We start from the raw sequence: 19,860 nt of genomic DNA, 5'->3' as shown, positions 1-19,860 counted from the left end.
TCATAAAAAACCGAGCTCAAAACATACCTCAATCAAGCTTAACTATGGCTGAACCCTACATGAGCTTCCATATTTTATTTTATTTTGATTTTTGGTGGAAGATGATGAAAATTAGGCTTTAAAATTTTTTTCCTTTTGTTTATTATAACTTATTACATATTTTACCATTTTACCCTTGGTTATTAAACCATTTAATCATCAAATATAAGACCATTTATGTCCATCTCCACTATCAATGGTCTAATTACAACATAAGGACCTTTCATTTAATAATCCATAGCTATTAGACACCTTTATCAAATAGAATGCAACTTCTGTATTTTATGCGATTAAGTCCTTTTCTCAAATTAACCACTTAAACAATAAAATTTTCACACGAAACTTTTACACATATATAATCACATATTGTAAACTCTAAAAATAATATTAAAATAATTTTTGACCTCAAATTTGTGGTCTCAAAACCACTGTTCCAGTTTAGCTAAAATCGGGATGTTACAACTCTCCCCTCTTAGGGATTTCATCCTCGAAAATCTTACTAGCGAATAGGTTTGGATATTGCTTTCTCATAGCATCCTCATGTTCCCAGGTAGCTTCTTCAACCCAATTTCGATGCCATAATGCTTTCACTAATATTATTCTCTTATTTCTGAGCTCTTTGATCTCACGAACTAAAATTCGAATCGGTTCTTCACTATATGATAAATTTGATTGAATCTTAACATCGGTCGGGGACATAACATGCAAAGGATCAGATCTGTACCTTCTTAGCATTGATACATGAAACACATTTTGAATCTTTTCTAACTCAAATGAAAATGCTAGCCAATAAACAACTGGTCCAACTCGTTTGATAATTTCATACAGCCCCAGAAATCTCGGGCTTAACTTGCCTTTTCGACCGAATAGAAGTATTTTCTTCCACGGAGATACTTTTAGAACCACTCTATCCCCTATCTGAAACTCAATATCTTTTCGTTTCAAATCTGCATATGATTTTTGATGATCTGATGCTGCTTTCAAACTATTACGAATTACTTTCTCTTTTTCTTCTGTTTCTCTAATCAGATCAACCCCGTGAATCTTATTCTCACTAAGTTCAATCTAGTACAACGGTGTTCGACACTTTTGACCATATAAAGCTTCGTAAGGTGCCGTTTTTATACTCTATTAAAAGCTATTGTTTACGCAAATTCACTCAACAACAAATACTTTTCCCACGTACCTTCGAACTCAAGAATGCAACATCTCAACATGTCCTCGAGTATCTAAATAACCTGCTCGGATTGACCATCTATTTGCAGATGAAATGTGGTACTAAAATGTAGCTTTATACCCAGAGCATCTTGCAATTTCTTCCAAAATGTCGATGTAAACCTTGGATCTCTATTCGAAACATAGAAATAGGTACTTCATGTAATCTCACAACCTCGGAGATATACAACTCAGCTAACTTTTCAAGTGAATAATCCGTTCGTGCCGGAATGAAATGAGCTAATTTAGTCAATTTGTCCACAACAACCCAGATCGCATCTTTCTTACTCGGAGACAGGGTAAAACCCGAAACAAATTCCATAGTCACTGTACCTCATTTCCACTCAGGAATCATAATCGACTGTAATAAACCAGACGAAACTTGATGCTCAGCTTTAACTTGCTGACAAATCAAACATTTAGAAACGAATTCTGAAATGTCACGTTTCATACCATGCCACCAATAAAGCTGTTTCAAATCATTATACAATTTAATACTTCCCGAATTAACAAATAAACGACTACTATGTGCTTCATTCAAAATCAGCAGAATCAACTATAAATTTCTTGGAACACATATTTGGCCTCTAAATCTTAAACAATCATCGGAATCAACTTGAAACTCTGAATCAGAGTTAGAATCATATTGAGCTCATTTTGCTAACATTTCATTATCAACTTTTTGTGCTTCACAAATCTGTTGTAAAAATAATGGTCTCGCTTTCAACTCAGCTACAATCGAGCCGTCATCAGGTAAAACGAACTGAGTATTTATTGTACATAGAGCAAACAAAGATTTTTGGCTTAATGCATCAGCGATAACATTTGCTTTTCCTAGATGGTAGTCAATTACTAACTTGTAGTAACTGTTTTTTTATATACTATACTTAGAACTTTTATAGTCTTTCTTCAACTCTTAAATAAAAAGATAATGCATTTCAATACACTAAAACTCACATTTTCTTATATTTACAACAATGTCGATACTAATCGAACTCAATTTTTAAATAAGAAAGAAGTTGATATAGTAAAATATTCAAGTACAAAAATCTACATTTAATTGAAAGCTAATTTTGTATAGGTTTTGTGATGAACAATGGTGACAAGATAATACACAGATTTTATTTATAGTGGTGAAATTGTTTGTTTTGGTTCAACTTTAAGGATACATTATGAAACAATTATTCTTTGTAAAATTAAAATGAAAATTTTCCACTTATTCGGAAAAAAGTTTTATTTTTTACATTGTTGCTAGTGCAAAAAATCATGGGTTTGATTGCGCTAAAGTGCATTATCCTCCTATTTAAGGGTTAGGGTTGGGTAAGGAAGAGCATATACGATACGAATCTATAATAAAATTAATGTTCGAATTTTTAATAAGTGGAAATTTTCATTTTCTTTACTAAAAATAAGTCATGGGAATAGCTAAATATTACCAATTTAGTGGTTCAAATATTAAATTATATCTAAAATAATAATACCCCTGCCAAATGTAGCATTAGTGTTGTTATAGGCATAATGACTTTTATCTCCATCTAACTTTACAAAAATGTCATTTTAGTATTCATTTAAATTTTTTTGTGCCTCTTTTAGCCTTTGAACTTGTATTTTTTTTATCAAATCACCCAAAAATGGATAAAAAAAGTAAACATTTGTTAACTTTGCTTTGTAGCATGCAAATTCAAACCTTTCTAAGTCATCAGATATTTCAAGCTTTTGTGATCAGAATAAACATGGTATTTCTTACCAAATAGATAATGACGCCAAATCTTTAATGCAAATACAATGGCTGCTAACTCTAAATCATGCATCGGGTAATTCTTTTCATGCGGCTTTAATTGTGTCAAGGAATAAGCTATGACTTTGCCTTCCTGTATCAAAACACAGCCCAGACCATTCAACGGTGCATCACTATAGATAACAAATTCTTTACCTGATTCTGGCTGTACTAACACTGGAGCTTCAGTCAAAAGGACTTTCAACTGATCAAAACTTTTCTGACATTTCTTGGACCATTCAAACTTTACATCTTTCTGAAGCAATCTTGTCAATGGAGTTGCAATCATCGAAAAGCCTTTCACAAATCATTTATGATAACCAGCTAATCCCAGAAAACTATAGACTTCAGATACATTTCTCGGAGGCTTCCAATCCATTATTGCATATATCTTGCTCAGATCGACTTCGATACCTGATACTGACACAACATGTCCCAGAAAACCAACTTCACGCAACCAAAATTCACATTTACTAAACTTTTCATATAACTGCTTATCACGAAGAGTTTGCAATACAATTCTCAAATGCTCGACATGCTCAGTTTCATCTCTCGAATAAATCAAAATATCATCTATGAACACAACAACAAATCGATCTAGGTATGGTCTGAAAATACGGTTCATTAAGTCCATAAAGACAACAGGTGCATTCATCAGTCCAAAAGGCATAACTAAGAATTCATAGTGACCATACCTCATTCGGAAAGTTGTCTTTGGCACATCAGAGTCTCTAACTCGTAACTAGTAATAACTTGATCTCAAATCTATTTTTGACAACACTGTAGCTCCTTTTAACTGATCAAACAAACCATCAATTCACGATAAGGGTATTTGTTCTTAATTGTCACCTTATTCAATTGTCTGTAGTCAATACACATTCTCATAGTGCCATCTTTCTTTTTCACAAACAACACAGGAGCACCCCAAGGCGAGAAACTTGGTCATGCAAATCCTCTATTGGTTAACTCTTGCAATTGAGCTTTTAATTATTTTAACTCTGTCGGAGCCATTCTATAAGGAGCTATCGATATCGGTGTAGTACCCGGTATTAAATCAATACCAAATTCAACCTCTCGAGTTGGTGGTAAACCCAGTAACTCTTCAGGAAACACATCTGTATACTCACACACAACTGGTACTAATTCAATCTTCTTTTCAGTCACTTTTGTATTAAGCATATAAGCAAAATAAGCTTCGCAACCCTTTCTCACATATTTCTAGGCTAATATCGATGAAATCACTGCTGCCAAGTGATTCAAATCATCTGACTCAATTTTGATAATCTCATTATTCTAACATCTCAAATCTATCATCTTTCTTTTGCAATTCACAACAGCATCATGGGACGTTAACCAATCCATACCCAAGATTATATAAAATTCGTCAAAGGGTAACAACATCAAATAGGCCGAAAACTAATTATCCCGAATCATCAATGGACAATTCTTGCACACTTTATCAACCGAAACATACTTGCCTAAGGGGTTCAATACTCTAATCACAAATTCAGTAGATTCTATAGGCAAAGTCCTATTGGATACTAAATTCACAGATATATACGAATGAGTAGATCCTAGATCCATCAATGTAATAACTTTAGTATCATAAAGAGTGAAAGTACTTGTAATGACGTCCAGAGATTATGCTTCTTCACGAGAGAAAATAGCGTAGGCTTGTACAGGTGCTCTAGTATCAAATCTCATTGTAGTGTCTCGTGTTGCCCCTTTACCACCACTCATATTTCCAACATTACAGGATGCTCTCCCTCTAATTGCAGTGTTACTTGGCCTCCTTTTCTAAGTATTATATTTTTCAACTAATTCTAGGCAATCTTTAATAAAGTGATCTCGTGAACCACAACTGTAACAAGTTCTATTATTATTTTTCACCCAACAATCTCCAAAATTCTGTCTTCCACACTATTGACTCTCAGGTTTAACATCTTTTATGTTACCCTCACTCGATACCGATGTGGCTTGAGCTTTAAGGTTGATGTATTACTTTTTGCGATCTCTATTCTGATATCCTACTAAAGTTGTTGATTGATTCAAAGAGCATAAGCATGATTATTATTAGAACTATGAAGATTTAACAGTCAAAATAACACAAGAAAAATCAAATTAGTAAAAGAAATGAAGAGGAAAGAATGAACAAAAACAATAGCTTGGTAGAGGGAGGGGCTCGGGACTTCGATGGTGATGCTGTAGTTGGCACACGAGCGTGGGCAAGAGTTGTGGCGGCTAAGGTTAGGGATTTTGAGGAAGGGGATGATGAATAGTGAGGGGTTTATATAGATTTTGGGGCACACGGCCATGGGGCACACCCGTGTGCCCTTATTTCAGCCCGTGTAAGTCGTGATTTTCAAATTTGGGCGCGTCTGAAATTCGTCCCACACCTGTGTGCCTTGGGCGTGTTGGTGCATACAGTCATGTCACACGGTCGTGTCCTACTTCGTTCACTTCTCCACACTCGTGTATATAGGTGCACGCCCATGTAGTTTTATCAGTCTTAAGCACGGGTGGTTGACACGCCCGTGCTAAATTCTCAGTTTCAACCATGGTTTCTAGACATGGGCGTGTCGCACGCCCATGTTGTTTTGACAGACTCACCCACGGCCACGTCGCACTGCCGTGGCAACTTATTGATCCCGTGTTTGGGAAAAATTTTACCATGTTTTCACATGGCCGTATCGCACGGTCATGTCTCCGCTCGTGGTGTGAGCACGGCCTAAGGCAAGCCCGTGTGCCTGGCCGTGTGGTTCTGGAAAACCTGAGGCCAAGTACTCAGTTAGTGATTAAATGTTAAAAACTAAAATTTAAAGAAGTTAACACCATTAGTGCTCGGGTTGCCTCCCGAGAAGCGCTTATTTATAGTCTAAGCTCGACTTACCTTTCTACTGCGTGGTCATGGTGGTGCGAGGAGTTTACACTCCTCCTTCTTGCTATCAATTTTATCAAAATAAGGTTTTAAATGAGTACTATTTACCTTAAAAGTGTCGAATTTAGGATGAATTACCTCGACTGTACTGCATGGAAAAATATTGAGTCCTGAGAGGAATTTCTCCACTAGATTCGGAAGCGGCAATACGAGGATCTGCTACATCCAGTAGTACTTTGTCTCCAACCTTAAATTGATTTGGTGGAATATTGAGCTCGTCAAGGCATGGTTTTTGTTTATGTGTCCGCCATTCATCTAGTTCCTCAACTCGTAGCCTTCGTTCTTCATAGATAGGTCCTTTGTTGTTGGTTGAACACAGCTCATGTGCACTCTTCGTACCTGTTTTCTGCACAGAGGGTTTCACCACATGATCAGTACTAGTAGTATGATTTATGCAATCACCCTCAATTTTTGAGGTGTTACTCGAATTATGAGCTTGAAGAGTGATTGTTTCATCACCCACATGAAGTGTGAGTTCACCTGTACCAACATTAATTATCGTTCTAGCAGTTCCCAAAAAGGGCCTCCCTAAAATTAAAGGCACGTTACTATCCTCCTCTATGTCCAGAACAACGAAATCAACTGGGAATATAAATTTGTCAATTTTAATGAGTACATCTTCAATAATACCCCTAGGAAATCTGATTGTTTTATCTGCTAATTGAATGCTCAACCTAGTTTGTTTGGGTTTCCCAAGACCTAGTTGCTTAAACATTTGTAAGACTTGACATTGATACTAGCCCCTAAATCAGCCAAGGCATTATTAACATCTAACCTACCAATTAAACAAGGAATCGTAAAACTTCCTAAATCTTTCAATTTGTTGGCTAGCTTATTCTGTAGAATGGCTGAGCAAACTGCATTCATCTCCATATGCGGTGCCTCGTCTAGCTTCCTCTTATTTGTTAAAAGCTCCTTTAAAAATTTGACTGTGTTCGGCATCTGCAAAAGAGCCTCAATAAGCGGTAAGTTAATATGTAATTTCTTTAAAAGTTTAAGGAATTTATCTAATTGTTCATCTGAGTGGTCTTTCCTTGTCGCATTGGGGTATGGTACATGTGGTTTGAACTCTTTACTTACCTATTTTTGGTCATTGTGGTCCACCTCACCTTTACCTTTACTTACCACAGTTTCTTGCCTCAGTTCTGGTTTAGGTGCAACTAACCCTTCCTTATCTTGAATGGTAATCGTATTGAGCTGTTCTCTTGGGTTAGATTCAGTGTTACTCGGTAGGCTACCTTGTGGTCGTTCAGATTTCTATTTAGAGAGCTAGCCTATCTGAGTTTCGAGCCCTTGGATCGACACTTGTTGAGGTCGAGGATTATTACCCATATAATTTAATTACTCATTTTCCATGTTGTGGCTGTAAGGTGGGTACTCTGATTTGATCATTCCTCCTTCACTTGCATTGCATTGCATTACTGGGTGAACTTGTGAAGAACCAAGGAAATCGTCAAGTTTTCTATTCAAAAGTTCTACCTAATTAGAGAGCATGATCGAATCGATGTTAAAAACGCCACCTGGTTTCGTTGGCTTTGTCCTCATGACTTGCCACTGATAATTATTCAGTGACATCTCTTCTATAAATTCATAAGCATCCTTAGGTGTCTTATTATTGATAGTCCCACCAGCGGCTACGTCAACCATCTGTCTAGTTGAAGGATTCAGGCCATTGTGAAAAGTTTGAACCTGTAGCCAGAGTGGTAACCCATGGTGAGGGCACCTTCTCAACAGATCTTTGTATCTCTCCCATGCATCATACAGTGTTTCTAAATCCATCTATACAAAAGAAGAGATATCATTCCTTAATTTAGCCATTTTAGCCGGCAAAAAATATTTTAGTAAAAAATTTTCTGTCATTTGTTCCCAAGTAGTGATTGACCCTCGTGGTAATGAGTTCAACCACTGTTTAGCTTTGTTCCTTAATGAAAAGGGAAATAACCAAAGGAATATGGCATCATCAGAGACGCCATTGATTTTAAATGTGTCACAGAGTTCTGGAAAATTTGCCAAGTGAGTGTTTGGAACCTCATCTTGCAAACCATCAAACTGAACAAATTGTTGTATCATTTTAATCGTGTTAGGTTTCAGTTCAAAATTATTTGCAGCAATAGCAGGCCTAACTATACTCGACTCAGTTCCTGTTAAATTCGGTTTAGCACAATCATACATAGTACGCAGAGTAGGATTCTGATTTATTGGATCAGCGACAATTGCAGGAGGTAGTGGATTTTCCTGATTTTCAGCCATCTCTTCGGTTTTGGATTGAATATCTTCCTCTTCCTATTCCTCTGTGTATCTTAAGCTTCTCTGTATTTCTTTTCAATTTCTGCGAGCTGTGCGATTGATCTCACTATCAAAAAGTAATGGTCCCGACGGGTTTCTTCTAGTCATACACTATAAAAAAACCTGCCAGAAGTGAATAAAAGAGAAAATTAGAAAAAAAATTAAATTGCAAATAAAGTAAAATGGCTAAAGTAATAAAAATCTAGTGTTCCTAATATCTTAGTTCCCTGGCAATGGCACAAAAAAACATGATACGTGATATTCGTGATAGATTTTAAAAATTTATAATTAATCATTCTTGAAACTAACTATTATCACGATGAAGGCAAGTGTACCTATCGAACAGTAGTATAGCTTTAGCAAGACCGGATTGTCGAACCCAAAGAAACTAAGAGTACTAGTAATTACTTTCTTTTTATTATCTAGGCTAAAAATTAAGGGATTTGTTTATCTCAACTAATTAACTAAACTAAGGGTGCACAGAGAGAAAATTGTGGAAAAACTTTTGGGAAAACTCGATTGATTAAGATAATACCCAAGGAAGAATCCACCTAGACTTCACTTGTTATTTAACTCTGAATCAGACAATTTATTCATTTGACTTGATCCGTAGAAATCCCTAAGTTATATTGTTTTCTCTCTCGAGACCAATAACGTCTAACCCTAGGTTGATTAATTGAAATCTCTTTCTAATTAACACCCTAGTGTTGCATTAACTCGATCTATGGACTCCCTTATTAGGTTTCACCTTAATCCGGCAAAATCTTGTCACCCTATCTCTAGGCGTGCAATCAACTCCACTTAATTACGACAAATTAACTCTTAGACAGGGACTTTTTCTCCTCTGAATAAGCACATTAACTTGAATCAATATCCTGAAATATTAAAACAAGAATTAAGAACACATAATTAAGAACAAGTCAAATATTTATCATACAATTCAGATAATAATAACAAGATCCGTCTTAGGTTTCATTCCCCTTAGGTATTTAGGGGGTTTAGTTCATAATTATGAAAGAAAACATCTCAAAAGAATAAAGATAACAAAACATAAAGAAAACCCAAAAACTCTTGAAGGAAATTGAAGGGAGATCTTCAGTCTTGACGATGAATCCGGCTTCTGAGATGGATCAATCGACTTTCCTTGAGTAATTCCTTGCCTCCTACTCCATGTGTCGTTTCTAAGTGCCTCCTCAGGTCTTTAAATAGATTTTAGAATGCCTAAGAGCCCTCAAAAGTGGCGTTTTTCGAATAGGACTATACTTGGGCTCGACAGGGGCACGCCTGTGAGGGATTCATTCTTTTCTTTTGTTTCTAATATCGGTTAAAAGAATGAACAAAACATGGCTTTCTTTTATGATATAATAACATATATTAGTATTTTTATTTAATTACATTTTTAACCTTAATAAAACTATAACTAAATCATATATTATAAGCCCATTACCGTCCACCCTTTCTTAAAATGGACTAATTGCAACATAAAGACTCCCATTAATAAAGCCATTAACAACTAGGTACCTTTTAGAAATAACCACCAAATTTTCATTTTATGCGATTAAGTCCTTTTATTAAAGCGGACATTCAAACAATAAAATAAAATCACGAAAATTTCACAGATATAAATTCACACAAAATAAACACAAAAAATAAATTTTAAATATTTTTCTAACTCGAATTCGTGGTCCTAAAACCACCGTTCCGATTAGGGTCTAAATCGGGTTGTTACAAAACCCGAATTGTAACACCCCAATCCCGTGACCGTTATCGGAAATCGAATACGAGGTGTTACCGAGCTTACTTCATTTATTTCCCCTATTTATTTTTTTTTGTTCCGTGCAAGTCGGCTAATCGTATTGTAGTCGCTTTAAAATCATATCTTGAGTTCGGAACTCAAATCCAATTCCGTAAATTTTCTCCAAAACTAGACTCATATATCTATATGGGAGAAGTTTTGTAGAATTTTTGGTTGGGCCAATTAGTACAGTTTATTCATTAAAGTCTCCCCTGTTTCAAGGTTCGACTACACTGACCTCTGTACCTTACGATTTAAATATCTCCCTCTAAAGGGCTTCAATGCCTATACCGTTTGTCTCTAATGAAACTAGACTCGATAAATAATCTTTACATACAATGCCTATACCGTTTGTCAAGCATGGTATAAATGTATAAGTGATAATCAAAATGACATGTTCAATTGATTGTAAATTGGTATGTTTAGACTTGGTATAAAATGAGTAAGAAAACATATGTATGATGACATATGAATATTACAATTGAGTCTTAATGGAGGATGTTTAATTATCTACTTGATGCTACAATATATGTGTCTATAATGTATTTAAATATGTGAGGTATTAATGGTAACAGAAGGCTTGGAAAATAGCCTAAGTGTTGGCCATATAGGTAAAGACACTGTCATGTGTCTCAGCCGTGTGGAGGACACGGCCTAGTACACGGGTGTGTGGCCTATGTGATAGCCCTAATTTGACTCTAGTTGGAAAGTGGTTTCGGGACCACAAAATCGAGTCACAAAAATAATTAAATGTTATATTCTATGCTTATTATATGTGAAAATTTCATGTGTGAAAATTAACCGATATGCGACTGGCCCAACTCATTCGGATACTTCATACGGACCGATGAACCTCGGACTTAGTTTGCCCTTACGACCAAATCTAAGCACCTTCTTCCAGGGTGAAACTTTGAGAAATACTTTGTCTCTAACCCGATATTCAATGTCTTTTCTTTTCGAATCCGTGATACGACTTTTGACGATCCGGCGGCTTTCAAACTTTCACGAATTACTCGAACTTTCGCTCAAAGATCCTTAATCAAATTAACCCCAAAATTTTACTTTCACTAAGTTCAGTCCAAAATAATGGGGTACGGCATTTACGACCGTATAAGGCCTCGTAAGGTGCCATCTTAATGCTTGATTGAAAGCTATTGTTGTAAGCGAATTCAATCAAAGGCAAATATCTTTCCCATGAACCACAAAACTCTAAGACGCAACATCTCAACATATCCTCGAGTATCTAAATTATTCGTTCAGATTGGCCATCAGTTTGAGGATGAAATGCGGTGCTAAAATGCATCTTAGTACCCAACGCTTCTTGTAACTTTTTCCAAAATCGCGATGTAAATCTTAGGTCTCTATCCGACACGATAGAAATAGGTACCCCATGCAATCGAACAATTTGGGAGATGTATAATTCGCCAATTTATCGAGCGAAAAATCATGCGGACGTGGATAAAATGAGCGGACTTGGTCAATCTATCAACAATAACCCAGCATCGAGTCTTTCTTACTCGAGTCAAAGGTAACCCGGATACAAAGTCCATTGTCACTCGATCCCATTTCCATTCGGGTATCATGATTGGCTGAAGTAATTCCGATGGCACTTGATGTTTCGATTTTACTTGGTGACATATCAAACACCTTGAAACAAATTCAGAAATGTCTCGTTTCATACCCGGCCACCAAAATTGACGTTTCAGATCGTTGTACATTTTAGTACTACCCGGGTGGATAGACATTCGGCCACTATGAGCCTCATTCAAAATCATCGAAATAAGTTCCGAATTTCTTGGAACACATAATCGACCCTTGAACGTCAAGCAATCATTGTTGTCAATCCGAAACTCCGATTCCTCATTCGAGGCACATTCAAATCGTTTAGCGACCAATTCAAATCGACTTTCGGGATTCAAGTATTTGATGAATCAATAATGGTTTGGCCTTTAATTCAACTACTAGCACCTCATCGGGCGAAACGGATAGGTGAGCATCCATCGCTCTCAAAGCAAATGCGATGCTTTCGACTCAAAGCATCGGCCACCACGTTAGCCTTCCCGAGTGATAATCAATGACAAGTTCATAGTCTTTCAACAACTCAAGCCAACGTCTTTGTCGCAGATTTAGATCTCTTTGAGTCATCAAATATTTAAGACTTTTGTGGTCCGAATAAATATGACACCTTTCCCCAAACAAGTAATGCCGCCATATTTTCAGGGCGAACACTATGGCCGCCAATTCAAGATCATGGGTCGGATAGTTTCTCTCATGCGGCTTTAATTGTCTCGACGCGTAAGCCACAACTCGACCTTCTTGCATCAACACACAACCTAGCCCAAGTAAGGATGCATCACTATAAATGACAAACTCTTTGCCGGACTCCGGTTGTACTAACACTGGAGCTTCGGTTAAACAGGTCTTTAGTCGATCGAAACTCTTCTGACAGTTTTCTGTCCATTCAAACTCAACATCTTTTTGGAGTAGTTTCATCAACGGTGCAGCTATCATCGAGAAACCCCTTACAAACCGTCGGTAGTATCCGGCAAGTCCCAAAAAGCTCCTAACTTCAGTAACATTCCTCGAAGGTTTCCAATCGAGTATGGCCGAAATTTGTTCGGATCCACTCTTACACCCGATGCGGACACCACGTGCCCCAAAAAACTAACCTCTTTCAACCAAAATTCACATTTACTGAATTTTGCGTATAACTGCTTGTCTCGCAAAATCTGTAATACTAACCTCAAATGCTCGGTGTGTTCAGCTTTACTCGTCGATCTTTTACGATAGTCTCTAGCTTCAAATTCAACCTTCTTCTTCTCCTTTCCAAGTTCTTCCGCCTTGCAGGCTCGTTCGACTAGTGTTACGAACTCCTTTATCTCCAAAATACCCACTAGTAGCTTTAAATCTTCATTCAATCCTTCTTCAAATCTTTTGCACATAGTAACCTCATCGGCCACACACTCCCGGGCATACCGACTGAGTCTTATGAACTCATGTTCGATTCGACATCACATACGGCCTTGCTTGAGTTCCAAGAATTCCTTACGTTTTTGATCGATGAACCGTTGACTAATATACTTCTTTCAAATTCGTTTGAAAGAAATCCCAAGTAACTCGTTTGTTTGGGACTATGGAAATCAAGGTCCTCCACCAATAGTAGGTGAGTCCCGCAACAAGGATATAGCACACTTTAGACATTCATCGGTGTGCATGATACCATCAAACACCCGATTGGTGTTATCAAGCCGTAACTTCGGCCCTTTCGGCATCATCAGTAACTATGGCCCTGAACTCCTCAGCCCCGCGCTTCCTAATCAAGTCTACAGGTGGCTTACTCAGCCTCACAGGATCAGTAACTGATGGCATTACGGGCTCTTGGGGTGGATTATTCAAATTCGAAATTGTTGGACAGCCGGATTGGTTCGGGCATATTATGCGACCCACTCATTCATCATGGTAAAGAAGGCTTGTTTAGCCCCTCACCTTGATTATTCGCAGATGATTGAGGTTCAACAGTGGCGTCCCTTGTGCAGAGCAGCCGCTACACTTTCAACGCCATCCGCCAAGGTTCTCTCTACACGGATCCATTTACTAATCAAAACAAAATTTTAACCGTCAAGTCATCACACATTTAAACATTAACATTAAGGCATGTATAGCTAGACTCATACGTGCTATGGTAGTCCTAGAACCGACTTAACCATAGCTCTGATACCAATCAAATGTAACACCCCAATCCCGTGACCGTTACCGGAAATCGAATACGAGGTGTTACCGAGCTTACTTCATTTATTTCCCCCTATTTTTTTTTTGTTCCAGGCAAGCTGGCTAACTGTATCGTAGTCGCTTTAAAAATCATATCTTGAGTTCTGGAACTCGAAATCCAATTCCGTAAATTTTCTCCGAAACTAGACTCATATATCTATATGGGAGAATTTTTGTAGAATTTTTGGTTGGTCCAATTAGTACAGTTTATTCATTAAAGTCTCCCCTGTTTCAAGGTTCGACTACACTGACCTTTATACCTTACGATTTAAATATCTCCCTCTAAACGGCTTCAATGCCTATTCCGTTTGTCTCTAATGAAACTAGACTTGATAATGAATCTTTACATATAAGGCACGACCTCTAATTATCTCGATAAAATTTACGGTGAATTTTCTAAGTCGAAACAGGGGATCCAGAAATCGCTCTGGCCCTGTTTCACAAGAATTTAATTATCTCCTAACATAAAGCTCATATGGTAGTTTCGTTTCTTCCATATGGAAATAGACTCATCAAGATTCGATTACATAATTTATTCATTATTTAATTCCATTTCTACTATTTTTAGTGATTTTTCAATCTCGCATCACTGCCGCTGTCAGCATCTGTTACTAAAGCAAACTATGCCTATTTCATGATTTTTCCTTGATCTAACTAATAATTCATCATACATATTACAAATTATGACCATGACTAGCCATGCCAAAGGTTAATCATCACCGAGCATCTCCCTACTACACTATTACCAAATCATGAATTTAACACCGAAAATAATCAGCCATGACATATGGCATAATAATCGAGTAGGCCTCAACCAATACTCAACCAAAACTGAATTACCAAGACTTGTGTCCAAACATCATAGAACCAAATCCAACCGAACATTATGCCATTTTCGCATGGCTAAAGTTTACATACCAAATTTCAACAAAACATAATAGCCTATACATGCCGAAATGTTCTCCTAGACCAACTAAAAAGAAGATACCAAAAGTTGCTAGCCGGTGTGATGACTTCGATGACGGTCCCGAGTACGCAAAAAGTCGAGTCCAAGAAACCTAAAATAGGTGACAAGCAAACACCGAATGAGTATATAACTCAGTAAGTCATAAGCATTACACTACCATCCATTAATAAAATTTTCACAAGAGGAAACAACGAAATGAGGCATTTCATACGATTCATACCGAACTATGCCATAGTTTCTTAGACCTTACGATTCAATCTCATTCGAAGTCCTACATTGACATTTCATACGCTATTCAATAGAGTAATTGAGGCATTTCCATACATCATTTTATTTTCGTTACAATCATACAACTAAACGAACTTTCACCTATTCCACGATGAACCTTATGTACGTGACTTCAATTATAATCATCACATAGGTTCAAAACTTACCACGCCTACTCCAAATATAAACATAGCACCTATTAGCCATGAACTCAAGGTACTTACCCTTTCGCTGTCCAAAATCGACTCGGTAAGGTCGCACCCTTAATGTAAATAATCTATAGAAAATACATAGTGGGTTCGCACATAGTGCTTAATAATCAGCCGCGCACACTTAGTGCCATATACTTTAAACTCGCACACTTAGTGCCATGCATTTCAAGCTCGCACACTTAGTGCCATGCATTTCAAGCTCGCACACTCAGTGCCAATCTCTCAACCGTGAACACTTATTGCCCGCACACTTAGTGCCGAAAACCAGCCACTCTATACGCTTCACTTCTTTTTTTTTTACATTCAACAATTTCATCTCTACATACATATACATTTGTATACATTTCACCTCATTAAACACAATTGCATAGGTATTACGATCGTTTAAATCAATACCAAATATATGCTTAATGACTTACCTTGTGTTGGGTAGAACGGTTCCAACTCGGCTATTCGATTGCTTTCTCCTTTCCTTTATCCGATTTAGTTCGCCTTTGCTCTTGAGCTTAATTTAACAATTAAATTGATTTAATCATTTTGAATATCAAAGAGAAATTCAAGGTACTCAACCCTTATTTTTAATAATAAGACCAACCATACACCTATAATAACATCCAATTCATTAATTATTTTAGCACACGCATGGCACATAAGGTTAACTAAAGCTACATTCACTTATAAGATAGCACCCTTAATGAGCTCATACCATGACTATACCTAACCGAATTCAAATAGAGAATTTAGTACAATTACACATTCTTACTAATGTATAATTCTAGCATGCTTTAATATTTTATACACCTCATTCGCCCTAACCATTCACTTAACTTATATGTACAAATTCCATCTCAAAATTAAGAGTTGCAACTACAATTAGGTTACAACAATGCCCATCAATGACCGAATGCTTAAGCACAACTATACTAAAAATTTATCCAACATCATTTTAATTTTCCTTCACTATTTTTTTCTAATCATCAAATACAAAGTGATTTACATATATATATTAAACCAACCTTGCTAGCACACAATATTCCTTAACCGAATGTCATAAACCCAAGCCACACATTTTGTTCATTAAGACCCTTCAATGACCACATTCGGTACCCCCTTATGAACAAACCAATTTCAACCTTCAAGAAAAAGTATATGTACCAAGAGCTTCAAACTACTTGGCGAATATCAAACCTCCAAACAACCAAACTTAATCCATGGAATGAGTAGAACTTGAACTAATCACCTTATTTATACCTAAATTTCCAAGAATTTCAAAGTGCTTACCTCTTCCTAAGCATCATCCAAGCGAATCATGAACAAAAGAATTCCTTTCTTCTTCCTCCTCAAATCACGGCAATGGAGAAGAAAGATGAGCATTCCTTCATTTTTTTTCATTTTACCTTCTTTACTAACAATATTTTATCTCCAATAACCCAATTTCTTATTATAATATCTAATTAACATATATATTGCCCATCAACAATCCATCTTGGCCGCCACTACAAAGGAATTGGGGAATTTGACATGCAAGTCCACCCTTGTGTCATCATGCATTAACAAGCCATTTAAAATTAGCCTATCATATTTCACCATGTCTCATATTGATCCCTATTTAATAATTTCTCATGCAATTGGCAAAATTAGAGAATGAAACTTCCACATACTCATGTACACACATAATATGTGACAGCCTTAAAACGACCCTAGTCGGAATGTGGTTTCGGGACCACAAAATCGAGGCATAAAAATAATTTGATATTTATTTTGATGCCTATAATATGTGTTAACTCATGTGTGACATTTTGATGCTTTAATTTAGAGTTATAAATGTGAATTTCACTAGAAAGGACCTAGTAGTAAACTTTAAAAGTATGAGGGGAAATGTGTAATGACTAGTTGATCATGCATGCAAAAATGAGGGGTTTGCATGTCAACTTCCCATTTATTAGCTAATGGCCGGCCATGACAAGGGTGTATGGGCTAAACATGTCATGAAACATGTTTTGTTGGTGCATTAGGGAGAAACAATAAACAAATAAGTATGGGTGATAAAGAAAGAAAAAAATGTGTGTGAAGGCTTCTCCCCCATTGCCGTGAGTAGAGGAAAAGAGAAGAAAAAATTGTTGTTCATCATTTTTTCACTTTCTTTGAGCTGAAATTCTAAGGAAGAAGGAAGGGTCTTGCTTCATGCTTGGTTTGGAGGGGGATTAGGAGGAGGTTTGGCCATACTTGTGTTGAGATTAAGGTAAGTTTGATGTTTTGCCATGAGATTCATGTATATTTTAGTAGTTAGCTTGAGTTCTAACTAGCCATGGTTCAAATCCTCACTATGTCATGGAGATGATATTCGCTAAGGTGAGATTGTGTTGACATCATTTGCATGCTAAAAGTGAAACTTTGTAATGGTGCATGTGATGGTGGATTGATGATTTTGAATATTCTTTTTAACACTTTTGAGTGAGAGTTTGATAGATACTATGAGATTAAACTTCATGACATTGTAAGCTTGTAAGTTGGATGATGAAATCCATGCTTTGTGATGGTAAATCGTGTGGAAGGAACATTCGGCCATGATGAAAATATATGGGATAGTTATAATCAATTTGAGATTCGGCCCTTGCACCTACATGCATATATGTTGCACATGATGTATTGGTATGACATATATACTATCTTAAGGTATATATTTTGCATATGATGATGTTTCGGTTATGAAATAAATGAGAGATGTGTATTGAGCTACGATATGTAATACGTTAGTTGGTAAAATGTATGATGTTTTTGTGTGGTATTAAGTGTATGATTGGCCTCAACATGGACATGCATATTCGGCCACATGAGGGGAAATTGGTGTGCATGCATTCGGTTAGAGGCAAGCATATTGATGCCTAACGAGTATATATATTGGCTAAGTACCTTGTATTCCTCTTTCAATGCTCAAATGATTAAACCGATTTATTTGTTAAATTAAGCTAAAGAGCAAAGGGGAACTAGATCCGACAAAGGGAAGGAAAAAGTGGTCGATTAGCCATTGAAATCGCTTCGACGACATCCTATGTAAGTTCTTGAGTAATAGAGCTTAAATTCGAATTGATTAGATCATGTTTAAAGCAAATTAAAATCATGCTCTTTGTGTGTGGCTATTGTCGAAATTGCAAATGTGATAAGTGACTTGTGTTTGAATTTTGCTAATGAAAACGAAATATGAATGTGTTATGATTTATTGATAAATGTACATGGTTATTCGAATGATGTCCGGCTAAGTCCCGAAGGCTTTGTGCTAAGTGACTAAATCCGAATAAGATCCGACGGCATATGTGCGAAGTTACTAAATCCGGACTAAGATCCAAGGCTTTGAGCGAGCTACTAAATCCGGGTTAAGTCCCAAGGCATTCGTGCGAAGTTATCAGAATCGGGCTATGTCCCAAGGCATTTGAATGTGTAGCCATATCCGTTAAACTCAAGATACGTGATTCAAGAATGAATGAACCTGCTGTAAAATTTCAGCTAATACGCTTGAAAATTCCGAAACGAGGTATGTTCGTATGTGCTTTGGAATAGTTGATTCCTTCGAATAATACTCGCTCAATCGAGAAATGAGCTTTGGCATTTGGCTAAGATGAACCCTTATGTATGAATATAGGGGTTGGAATGTGAAAAAGTATGATATTGAGAATTTGTGCATATGAAATTATCCGTTAGCTATATGAATGTTATGCTTTTGTTGTGCTGGAATCCCTTGCTCTAACTTACTAAGCATAAATTGCTTACTCCGTTTCTCTGCTTTCTCTGTCTATAGATTTTGGCTCGTCACCATCGGACTCGGGATTTCGGGAGTCAAGTCTCCCACACTATCAAAGTCCCTTTCGGTATATATTTTGGTTGGATTTTGAAATGGCATGTATAGGACTACCCTTTTGTTGCGTTTTAAGTACTTTTGTGATGTATGTGTATACGACCATGCGAAAATGGCTCGTAAAAGTGGAGTATGGCATTAGACCATTTGTGCTTATGTATATATGTATGGTTTTATGATGTGACTACGGACTGAATGGAAGTGTGAGCAAATGATCAGCCATTGGAATGGCTAAAAATGATATTATGTGGACCTATGTATGACAAAACTTTAGTTGGTCCATAGAAACCACGAAATAGGTAAGGTTTACCTGAAAAACAGATGCTGACAGCAGCAGTGGTGTGGATTTGAAAAATCACTAAAAATTTTAGGAATGGAATTAAATAGTGAATAAATTATGTAAATGAACCTTGATGAATCTACTTTCATATGGAAGAAACGAAATGGTCATATGAATTATATGTTAAGAGATATTAAAGTTCTCGTGGAACAGGGCCAGAACGGTTTCTGGATCCCCTGTTCCGACTTTAGAAATTCATTGTAAATTAACAGGAGATAATTAGGAGTCATACCATATATTTATAGATTCCTCTCTAAGTCTAGTTTCTATAGAAACAGACGGCATCAGTATTGAAGCCCTGTACAGGGAGATATCCAATTCGTAACGCACGAAGGTCAGTGTAGTCGATCCCTGCAACAGGGGAGACTTTAACTAATAAACTGTACTAATTGGCTTGACCAAA

At 36.8% G+C, this 19,860-nt stretch overlaps 1 non-coding gene across 1 annotated transcript; it reads left to right on the top strand.

Moving 5' to 3' along the window:
• Positions 1-7,674: 7,674 nt before the first annotated feature.
• LOC128292235 (small nucleolar RNA R71) lies at positions 7,675-7,781 on the top strand. Its single transcript, XR_008282219.1, has one exon. It is a non-coding gene; the product is annotated as a small nucleolar RNA R71 (small nucleolar RNA).
• The last annotated feature ends 12,079 nt before the right edge of the window (positions 7,782-19,860 follow it).

Source organism: Gossypium arboreum, chromosome 4 (assembly GCF_025698485.1).
Source record: "Gossypium arboreum isolate Shixiya-1 chromosome 4, ASM2569848v2, whole genome shotgun sequence".
Classification (NCBI taxonomy): Eukaryota; Viridiplantae; Streptophyta; class Magnoliopsida; order Malvales; family Malvaceae; genus Gossypium; species Gossypium arboreum.
This window is presented reverse-complemented; position numbering and strand designations above follow the sequence as displayed.